At 41.0% G+C, this 10764-nt stretch overlaps 1 long non-coding RNA gene across 2 annotated transcripts; it reads right to left on the minus strand.

Annotated features, from left to right (window-relative positions):
• Positions 1-519: 519 nt before the first annotated feature.
• Positions 520-10463, minus strand: LOC131480763 (uncharacterized). 2 transcript variants are annotated; one of them, XR_009245794.1, is made up of 3 exons: positions 10410-10463; positions 1550-1728; positions 520-580 (listed from the first exon to the last, which is right to left on the minus strand). It is a non-coding gene; the product is annotated as an uncharacterized LOC131480763 (long non-coding RNA). The 2 variants fall into 2 exon arrangements; XR_009245793.1 differs by lacking the exon at positions 10410-10463 and adding an exon at positions 5600-6400.
• Positions 10464-10764: the final 301 nt, after the last annotated feature.

A 10764-nucleotide genomic window follows, 5' to 3' on the forward strand; every position in this document is an offset into this window, starting at 1 on the left:
AGTGAGGTAGCCAGGACTGAACCAGCCCTGCTGATATGGGAGTCAGGTATCCTAAGCAGGTGCACCAAATGCCCACCCCAAGAACATGTATAGACACTTTTTCACTGTCAGCTTGACAGCTATTCACATAACATTTACGTTGTCTGACATGTTAGGAGTAAGTCAGAGATGAATTTAAAGTGTATGGGAGGATTGTGGAGTTGTATGCCATTTCATACAGGGATCTTTTGCATCCTGGGATTTTGATCCTGTAGGCAGGGGCTAGAACCCAACACAGACGAACACAGAGGGATGGCTGCAGTCTGTCAAATGAGTGTTGTGAATGATTTCTTTGGGTAGTGCTTCTTGAAAACAGGACCAGAAGGAACCAGAACAAGAATCAGCTGGAGAGCTTGTTAGAACAGACACATGGGAACAGCACTTTGGATTTACCAAATCAGAATGTGGGGGAGCTTGCATCCCAACACTACACTTTCAACAAGCCCTTGGGCGGTTGTTAGGCTTCAAGTTTTTAAATTAACTTGAATTTTAGATTCCAACAACACTGCAGCCAGCACCATATTCAACAGCTGTCTCCAACCTAGGTAAGAGAGCTAGCAAGTTAGTAATTACCTTTCCATCTTGGGGAGTCTGAAAACATGCAGGATTTAGGGACTTTTTTTTTTTTTCCTACCAAGGGCCATTTAGATATTTGCAGCATCATTCACAGGCCATACAAGATTATTAACTTAAAAAATTATCTTCCTACAGATTTGAATTGCGAATTCTGCCTACAGCTGCCTTGGCAGGGCCAGAACAAATGATTCTTGTGGGCCTTCTTCTGGCCTGCAGGTCAAAAGTTCTCCCATCCCTGAATTACAGAAGAAGGAGCAAGATACATCAGTGAAAACCTTGATACAAGCACAAGAAAAGTTAATTTTCATGATTCAAAATATAGGTTGGTGGGTCACCAATCTAAATTTTCAGTTAAAAAATGTTTCCACAGCCAACTGGATCACAACTGTGGAACTAAACAATCATGGGAAAAATTATGTTGTATTAGCTAGATGACTATGGAAACCCCTAAGGTTTCAAACAGATTACTGGGAGTCAATGCATTCCAGTTAGGTATCCAGCTGGTCCATGTTAGAACCTGCTCATGGCTATTGATCATTCATGTCTTGGGTTGTTTTGGAATTTACAATGCCGCCAGTTTTATGCTCACAATTCTTCATTCCTACACTGAAAAAAGGCTAGGTTTAAGTTTACCATCAGGGTGAGTAGTACACAGCACTGGTACTACATACATTCACATTCGGTGAATGTGCCTATTCACCAAAACCAAATTCACTGTGTTCGTGCTTCTTTTAGCTCTTCCTGGTAGAAAGGAAATGAATACTTTTGAACAGCAGAACGAAAAGTCGTTCCACAGAGAACCATAACACTCAACGTTTGTTGAATACTGATGCACATTTGCATTTAAGCTCCAAAGAAAACAGCAACAAACCAACCAAGACAAATTTTAAACATTTATAGCAAAAGAGTTTGTTTTAAATTCTCTGCTTCTTACCAATATAAGTTCAGTCTTCCATCAAAATCAACAGTGAAGGAACAGATTTTTGGCAGGCTTTTCCCACCAGCCCATACATCCAGTCCAAATTCGTAAGCCATCATCTGGACACCTACATATTATGATCAATAGTAGACAGTCTCATGTTTCACTTAATGTGAGATTTCCTTTTTGAGGTCCTATAATTTAAAAAAATACACAAAGAATTAAGTTTCACTTCAAAGCAGTAATATAAGGAATGTTATGCTTGGCCCAAGAACTAAATGATTTCCATCCTCATGAAAAACAGATAGCCGTAGGTATGTGACTAGGGGTTGATATAGGTCCCTGATAGACAGCCATCAATCCTTTTTCCCTAAATAGACTGACTTTTGCCTCATAAATAACTCTCAACCAACTAAATTCACAATGAAATAAACATGGCCTTTGGAGACAGGAAGCCAGCATACGTGAGCACTGAGTGCCAGGTAGTCACTCTCACCTATATTTTAATCCTTGGTTCTCTGTGTTCCAACCGTTCAGGTTATTTAAAGCAGATATTCATTCCAGGTGAGTGTGGGAAATTATACCTGAAGGGGCCAGGATGAAGCCAGGAGTCTCTCAAATGGATGACACAAACCCAGCCATTCCAGCCATCCCTGCTGCTTCCAGCGTATGTGTTAGCAGGAAATTGGTGGTTCATGAGGTTGAACACCTTGTCATATATCTGTGCCATTTTTGGTGAAATGTCTGTTGAATTAGATCATTTGGCTTCGTGCTATTGAATGTATAAGCTTCTTAAATATATTTTGGCTGTTAACTACTTATCAGATGCATGATACAGAAATATTTTCTCCCAACTCATAGGCTATTTTTAATCACTTTTTCCCCTATAATTTATATGTTGAAAAAAAATCTCAGGCTATTAAGGCCACAGAATCTCCCATAAACTGGACTTCTCTGGCTGCATACACTAGGTGCGGTTCAACATGTTCCTCTGTCCTTAATATTTCCTGCAAATTGGCAACTGGGTAGAGCCAGATCAGATTGCCTTTAGCTTTGGAAGCTTTATACCTCATTGTGTTCTTTCACAGAGAAGTATATATTATCTGTTGTCATTCTTTTTGCATGAAAGTATTCATTGATCTTCAATGCCTGAATCTGTTAATTCATTATAAGTCGTAAGTTGTGAGATTTTAACTTTTTGTTGCTTTAAGCTGAATCTTTTTTTAAACCTAGTAGTACTGTGCACAAAGGTAAGGAAGATGAATTTTTGATTCTTCTCTTTTGCCCACCCAATTTTGAAGACAACAATTGATCCTTATAAAAGATTTATTTACTTTTATTAGAAAGGCAGATTTACAGAGAAGGAGAGACAGAGACAAAGATCTTCCATCTGCTGGTTCACTCCCCAAGTGGTCACAACAGTCAGAGCTGAGCTGATCTAAAGCCAGGAGCCAGGAGCTTCTTCCAGGTCTCCCACATGAGTACAGGGTGCCAAGGCCTTGGGTCATCCTCTACTGCTTTCCTAAGCCACAAGAAAGGAGCTGGATGGGAAGTGGAGCAGCCAGGACTCAATGGTTCAATGCCCATATGGGATCCTAGCATATGCAAGTCCAGAATTTAGCCACTAGGCTATTGTGCCAGGCCCAACAAACTGATTCTTGCTCTTCATAGGATGATCAATGAATCACATATATAAAAATGCAATCACAAATGTAAGCAAGTATGATGTATTTAAACCATTTAAATTCTTATCCCTACTGAAGCTCAAAATGTTTGGCTCCCAAATTCACTGGACATGGCTCTAACAGTTTTTGAGAGCTGTGTTGCTGTATAGTGTTTTAAGATGTTCTAAACTCATTTTTACAATTCCTGCTACAGATTTTTTCACACTTCACCCTCCCCCTCCCATAAGTCATGGTCGCTTTTAAAGGGGAATGACATTTTAAGACCACACACAGATCCCAGAAATAATGTTTCTGGATTGGCCATTATCCTAAGCCTTTTCAGTAAACTGAACTAATATGCATGTAAGTCTTTAAAAAATAACAATTTCTGAGATTTCAACTGCAAATCTAGGATGACATAATTTTCACGGAACTCATAGAAAAAAAATCTATCTTGAGTTCTTCCATGCTGAAAACAAATTTTTGTGCTTTTAATCTTTAAATTTAGTTTTGCTATGATATAAAACTTTTTCAGGGCCCGGCGGCGTGGCCTAGTGGCTAAAGTCCTCGCCTTGAATGCCCCGGGATCCCATATGGGCGCCGGTTCTAATCCAGGCAAAACCACTTCCCATCCGGCTCCCTGCTTGCGGCCTGGGAAAGCAGTTGAGGACAGTCCAAGGCTTTGGGACGCTGCACCCGCGTGGGAGACCTGGAAGAGGTTCCTGGTTCCTGGCTTCGGATCGGCACAGCACCGGACGTTGCAGCTCACTTGGGGAGTGAATCATCGGATGGAGGATCTTCCTCTGTCTCTCCTCCTCTCTATATATCTGACTTTGTAATAAAAAAAAAATCTAAAACTTTTTCAAACGTATTTTCTTTCCTTGTTGATTTATATAGTGTAGCTCATTTTCTCCTAGCATATAACATTGCTATGGAAAGTCTGATGGTACCCGAGATGGAAAACATTTTGGTTCATACTACTTTTCCAACTTCTTAAGGACATATTTTCTTTTGTTTTTCCAGATTGTAGGGACCTCATAAATACCTGAGAAGTGCCTCTCAAAACTGTCAAGGTCACCAAAAAGAAGCAATGTCTGAGCCACTGTTACAGCCAACAGGAACTTCAGGCAACATGGCAAATAAATGTAATGTGGTATATTGAATGATATCCGGGAATAGAAAATAGATAAGGGGGGAGGTTGGATAAAGCCACTGCCAATGATATCAGCATCCCGTGTGGGCACTGGCTCATGTCCTGACCAGCTCCAAGCTAATGGCCTGGAAAAAGCAGCAAAAGATGGCTCAAGTTCTTGAGTCCTGCTCCCCATGTAGGGGACCAGATGGAGCTCCTGGCTCCTGGCTTCATCCTGATCCACAGCCATCCACTGGGTCATGTGGAGGGTGAACTGGAAGATGGAGGACTTCTCTCTTTAGCTCTCCCTGTCTCTCTCTTTCAAAACAAATAATGGTAAGAAAAAAAAAACAGACATTAGGTTAGAAGCTAGAGAAATTTGACTAAAGCAGATTTAGTTAGTGATAATGCCCAGTGACTTGTACTGTGGCATAGCAGTTAAAGCTGCTGCCTACAGTGGTAGCATCCCAAATGGGAACCAGTTCAAATTTCAGCTGTTTCACTTTTGATTCCTCTGCTTCCTGCTGATGCTGCCTAGAAAAGCAGCTTTAAAGATCTAAGTCCTTGGGCTCCTGTAGCCATGTAGTAGATGTGGATGAAGCTCCTGGTTCCTGGCTTTGACCCAGCCCAGTTCCAGTCCCTGCTGCCACGTGGGGAGTGAACCAGCAGATGGAAGATCCTTCTCTCATCTCTATTTCTCCCTCTTTCTCTGTATCTCTGCTTTTCAAATTTAAAAAAGTACACATTCTTTTAAAAAAATAATGTCTATTGGTTCATTAATTATCACAACTGTTTCATACTAAAATGATGAAAGAAAAACACAGGGGAACTGAGTGTGGAGTCTGCAGAAAATCTTTATACTCCCTTGTCAATTTTTCTCCAAATCTAAAACTATTCTTAAAAATAAAGTCTATCGGGGCCCGGCGGCGTAGCCTAGCGGCTAAAGTCCTCGCCTTGAACGCCCCGGGATCCCATATGGGCGCCGGTTCTAATCCCAGCAGTTCCACTTCCCATCCAGCTCCCTGCTTGTGGCCTGGGAAAGCAGTCGAGGATGGCCCAAAGCTCTGGGACACTGCACCCGCGTGGGAGACCTGGAGGAGGTTCCTGGTTCCCAGCTTCAGATCGGCGCGCATTGGCCGTTGCGGCTCACTTGGGGAGTGAATCATCGGACAGAAGATCGTCCTCTCTGTCTCTCCTCCTCTCTGTATATCTGACTTTGTAATAAAATAAATAAATCTTTAAAAAAAATAAAGTCTATCATATACAGACCTTCAGCAGCTTGCTGATATTTCCTAGCTCTGTGCTCTACATGCATCCACCTTCTCTGATCCTCTTCTTTTTTCTATCGCTTTTGTGTGTCTTTATATGAGGAGACAGCTTGGGGGGCAGTGTTGAGATCCCGCAGGGGTTGTACTGTTGCAGTCATTTTAAGCCTTATAATGGGCCCCTCACATCATTAGCAATTGGGAGGGCAGACACCTGACCATTTCACCAGTTGTTACCAAACTGACATGCTGTGGTGTCCAGTTTCATCTATTTTGGGGTTCTTCCGTTCTCGAATCCATCAAATGCAACCTCATTGCTTTCCCCTTGTCTTCTCTTACACAGATGCTAAAAAGGCATACGTCTTATGCCTTGTAATTTAAGGTTCTTTGGTTCATCCTTTGCCCTGTTTTTGTCATACATGTTGTCCATGCATTTTTGGCTTTATGATCTAATTGCTCTAGTATATGTCTAAAATTTAGAATATGAGGATGCTGAGCTTTCCAATACACATTTATTTGTGGCAGCTTTACTGAGATATAATTCATTTATCAAACATTTTTTTTTGGTAGATCAGTCAGGATTCAAAACTTAGGTTGCCACCATTTTCTCTGCATTCAAAACCTCTTCATAATGCAACCATCAGCATTAGAATGGAGTCAGATAAGTGAGGAATTAATGATGGCTTTGGATCCAATGGCTGCTTTACTCTAGACAGGCTGGAATGTGTAGTGGTCACAGAGATAGGCTGCTGTCTTTCCCATGTATTGAAAGACAGAAACCCCAGGCTTCCTGCTGCACATAGGACACAAGCAGCTCACCATAGCTGATGGACATTGGAATCCATCAGACATACCTCACATCTTGTTAATTTCCTTTATGTATTGCCTGAATTTCTTCCAATTGATCAGTCTTTGAGGAGTAAAAAAAAAATGATAATGTTGCCTTTCAGTGTGTACCAAGTTTCAATTATACACAACGAAATAAATACTTAAGATCTGCTCTAAAACATCAATCCTACAGTTAATAATAACATATTGAATGCTTTTAAAAAATTATTTAAAGTGTAGCTGTCATGTAAAAGATTCTTACTAAAAAAAATCAATGAATAACATGCACACGTGTGATTCTGCCACCTCCTGCCAGGGCAGGCACACCTGTGTGGACCACAGCCAAGCAACAGCTCTGCCAGGAAGGAGGTTTCAGTGCAACAAAACCTGGGTGACCCCGAAGTCCCAATACACTGTGAAGCAGTACAGCTTATTTTCAAGAGTCCATTTCCAAGAAACCCCCAAGAAGAAACAAACAAAATCAAGGTTTCATAAATACGGCGAACAGAAGACTAAGATCATCTTGAAAAGTTTTTCCCAGACCTCCCTGGAAAGGAAGGCTATACTTTTTTGGCCCAGGTTCTATGATTCTGATTCCACTACTAACTCTGACAGACACTTCGAGAGGGTTCTGCTCGCACAGCAGTCTATAAACAGTGAGCAAAGTGAAATTAAGCTTGCCTGAAAGAGCCTACCCAGTCTCCAACAATTTCTTCCCTGAAGGTGTTAATAAGTGTCTGTCTAACAGTACACACGCTTCATCTTTGCGTTTTCCCCTTTTTAGGCACCATGCTCAAAGGCAAGAAACAAAGGGGGCCCTCCCACAATTTGTAGCCCAGACAATCAGTCCTTAAAGAACAGCAGGCCTCATAATATTTTGCTTTCAGGCTACAGCTAGGCCGTGTAGGGACAAGACAGCTGCTCTTTCTCCACAGAACATTCTGAGGAGAGGCCACCCTCAGGATGCCACCCCAACACAGACCGATTCCCATACACACCACTAGCCACGGTTTGTTTTCTTAAACAGCAAAAGTTTATTTTATTTCACTGCTCCATCAAAATTATTTATCTCATTTATCATACAGTTCCTGTCTAGTGTATTTTGCCAGAACTAACATGCATGAAAATTATGTTAATGGGCCTTGGACTGGTTTTAATGTACTTCATATAATCAAGAAGCTAAACAAACAGAAAGTATTCTGAAAGGTTCTCATTCTGCTAGGGAGAACCACTTGCTCTCAGAAGACACGTTTTTGAGGAGAGCCACTGCCAAGGATCCAACCACCAGCAATGTCCTTAGAAAAGACCTGTTTGTTCCAGAAGGAAAATGGATGGAGGGACTTGTCACCGTCTCCCATTCCATCAAGTACCGTAGGTTTCCATTCACCAGCAGTGGTTTCATGGAGGGACTTTGGGAAGTGATTTGGAAAAGATTCTTAACACGAAAACTAACCAAGGGAAAAATGAAATTTCAATTTGTGAGGAGAAGTTAGCTTGGTAAAAACTGCCCATAGCTGTGTGTGCACAGGGATGGCACTATAAGGCCAGCCTGGTGGTCCACACTGACGTAGGGAGAGGCTGCATTATAAAGAGGTCTTTCTGCTGCTTCTGAGAAATGCATATCCCAGGATTTAGTGCAGGAGGCACCCACATCATGATAAATTCTCCTTGAGAAACAGGTCTTATAGAAAAACTCCATTAAGCTGGTTCAAGAAGTAGAATTTTGAGTAGAAATTCTAAATAGCTTTGCAATTTTTGCCTTGAATATTTAAACTTATATGCTGACCTTTAAAAACAATAAACAACTGCAAAAAGAAACTTGGGAATCAGGATTCTGCATTCAACAACCACTATGTGGCAGATGGTGAGGGCAGGGAAGGCTGGCATGTACCAGCAATATCAAAACAATGTGAAAACCAGATAAATGAAATAGACAGCGATACATTCTATTTTAAGTATTGCAATGATTGCATCAAATGGATGGCCTGACCAATCAAATCTCTGGAATAAGACTTACTGAGTAAAATGACCAAAACACATGATTTCAAAAGGAATTCAACATTTAAAATATGTGTACTTTCACGCTTATCTTACATTCCATGCAGGACATTGAATGGCAGTGGTGGGGACTTGAGTGTTGTACAGCAGACATTGGAGCTGCTTCTGAGTCTGTGTTTTGGTTTTGGTTTTTGCCTAATCCGTCTTCCAAAGAGAGCCAGAAGTTAAGAATCAGAAGGCAGAAACAGGGGCCTGGGGTCAAACTCAGAAGGGCAGGTCCTAGCCTGGAGCAGGTGGCAGGGTAGGCTGATGTACCACGGCCCTGAAGCTTGCTGCCTGGCATGGGAGCTGTGAGCCACCAGGGGCCTCCTTCCATACCTTCCACATAGTGCTCTCTCAAGATGGTACGACACCAGCTCAAACTCCACAGCTGGAACTACTGTTCTTTGATCCAAGCTAATCAAGGTGTGATCTTCAGATATAAAAACAAATATCCCTGAAGAGGTGGCATATTAAGCTCACTGTTTATTTTGTGTTTCAGCTCAACATAAGAGTCAAATGCTTTCTTACATTTGTTGTAATAAGGACTGGCTGGCGTTGGGTATGGGGCTGGCCTAAAGGAAACAGTGGTGGGTCACAAAGAAGAGGACAGAAGTAAGAGAACCTCAGAGATAGAAAGAGAAGATAAATCCTGAAGGAATAAAACCACAGAAATCATATAAGAATGGAAGGCAGGACCTACCCATGCATTTTTTCCATAAGCATTTCACTTACAATTAATCCTGTATGAAGAAGACAATAAACCCTCTCCTACTCTAAATTATTAAAACTCTTCAAAAATATTAAGTCTATGAATGTGCCACGTTAAAAAAAAAAAGACCTCAACCTACTGCTTTATATCCAAAAGAGTATGACTAGAAAGATGGGAATCAAGTATAATTCCTTGAGAAGCTAAGGATGCCTGGCTAGAGAGAATTCAGCAGACACAATAATTGTGAAGTGAGGGATTACAGATAAATATGTACACTAACAATTCAAGTGTTGCCCTTGATAACAGATATGCAACCAGTGAACATAGAAAAATTGGGGTTCACTGTAAAATTTCATAATAGTCAGAATCACCAAAAAGGAAACAAAACACTTCATAAAACAGAGACAGCCTTCTCATCAGATTCACTGGATAGCTTGCTGCTGACTGCTCAGATCCACCATAGAAAGGAAGTCTATTAGTCAAATCTCTCCATTGCAAGCGACTAAGGCTAATTCGAATGGCTTAAGCAGAAAGAAAACAAATTGGTCCAATTTAATTCTGGATTCACTCTTGGATGAAGTCACATGTTAAGCAATCTCTTTTTCACTGTTCAGTTCTGTTTGCTTTATATTCGCTTCATACTCAGAAATGCTATCTTTGAGGCAGTGGCACAGATGGCAGTATGGACACCCAGTGTTACACTATTCCAGATTCTGTATCTTGAAAGCAACAACAACTGCTGGAATTCACTCCAGCTTGGGTTGAGGACTTCTCTTGAACTCAAATCTGGGATCACAGAAAAGGTGGTGTCCAGAAGTTATATGCTCAATCCTGCACAAAACTTGATGACCACAGGCATGTAGCTCATTCTTTGACTGGGTCTAAGCTGCGAGAACTATTTCCAGAGCAGGAAAGGAAGGTAGACACGGGGTCAGAAATTCTTCCTTCCTAAATCATGTGGACTGAAAATTGGAAAGATTACAAAAAGAGGAAGGAGATTCGGAGTAAACAAAAACAACAGCTATCCTATAACAGGAGGTCTTTATGAGAGTGGAAGGAGTCCCACAAAACTTGTACAAGCTCATCCAGTTAGCGTTATTTTTTATTTTTAAGTGACACTAAGAATGAGGTATTCATCTGATAATTTTTAAAACCAAACATGACCTTTTCAATGTTTAATCCCTTAGATAAAATAAATGCAGATACTGAATTACTCATGTAATAGCTTGTTACTTACCTCCTTTGTAGGATGTATGTGCAGAAACCAGTGGTGTTACTGGTAAAATGGTTCCCTGAAAAAGTAAAGCCCTGATTTATAGCATTTGCCAATTTCCATGGCTCAAAGATGCCTATAATTGCCAATTGCAAATTATCAACATAAGGTCATTTTTGTTACTCTAACACACACACACACATACACACCCACACAATTTGAGGCAGCCTACTTTATAAAGAAAAACAGTCTATTTTGGCTCAGGGTTCCCATGGTTTCGCAAGACATCACAAGGCAAGAGTCAATGCGCATTTGTATATGTATCTTCTAGTCTCTATTCTTACATAGCTACTCATTTTCAATCATGGGGCCCAACCTT

Source organism: Ochotona princeps, chromosome 7 (genome assembly GCF_030435755.1).
Source record: "Ochotona princeps isolate mOchPri1 chromosome 7, mOchPri1.hap1, whole genome shotgun sequence".
Lineage (NCBI taxonomy): Eukaryota > Metazoa > Chordata > Mammalia > Lagomorpha > Ochotonidae > Ochotona > Ochotona princeps.